This window comes from Carlito syrichta, unplaced genomic scaffold (genome assembly GCF_000164805.1).
Source record: "Carlito syrichta isolate Samal-C Ts95f unplaced genomic scaffold, Tarsius_syrichta-2.0.1 Scaffold308993, whole genome shotgun sequence".
Taxonomy (NCBI): Eukaryota; Metazoa; Chordata; class Mammalia; order Primates; family Tarsiidae; genus Carlito; species Carlito syrichta.
The window spans coordinates 107483-108021 of NW_007253089.1; the positions used below are offsets into that span (position 1 = coordinate 107483).

At 66.0% G+C, this 539-nt stretch overlaps 1 protein-coding gene across 1 annotated transcript in view; it reads left to right on the forward strand.

The window, feature by feature from the left end:
- Positions 1-539, forward strand: part of OSMR (oncostatin M receptor) — a 43072-nt gene that overhangs the window by 619 nt on the left and 41914 nt on the right. The gene's annotated exons all lie outside the window — the stretch shown is intronic.

A 539-nucleotide genomic window follows, 5' to 3' on the forward strand; every position in this document is an offset into this window, starting at 1 on the left:
GCGCAGCAGCCGGCCTCCCTCCTCGGTGCCGCCTCCGCCCGCGTCTGCTTGGCTGCCCCCACCCGCGCAGGGACGGGGCTCCGGGGGCGAGGGGTGGGGTCCTCGCCCACCTGGCGGCTGACACCTAAAGACTAATTCCTCGCAGAGCGCACGCTGCCGGGCCGCCACGTTTTCCCGCCGGCTTTTGAGCTCGCGGTCGCCTCGCCTCTTTCTCAGGTGGTCGGACAAGGTTTTGAGTGACGCTCCCGCCTCTGTTCCCCTTTTGCCTCTCTCCCAGCACCGCGTGCGGGAGTTTATCGCCGTCCTCAACCTCTCCTCGTCCCAACCTGTAACTCCCACGGCACAGAGTCGTGTCTCTGGGAATCTGTGTATGGGTCTCCACCAGGTCCCTGTTGAGATGCCGAAGTGGGAGGAGCTCGTGCACAGGTGGAGGGGGGAACTCCCCGCGACTCCGCCGTGGTGTCTGGGCACTGGCTTTCTTCTCCAGCCACGGGAATGGAAGTGGCATCTTTCTTTCTCCACCTCCCCCCCCCACCCCG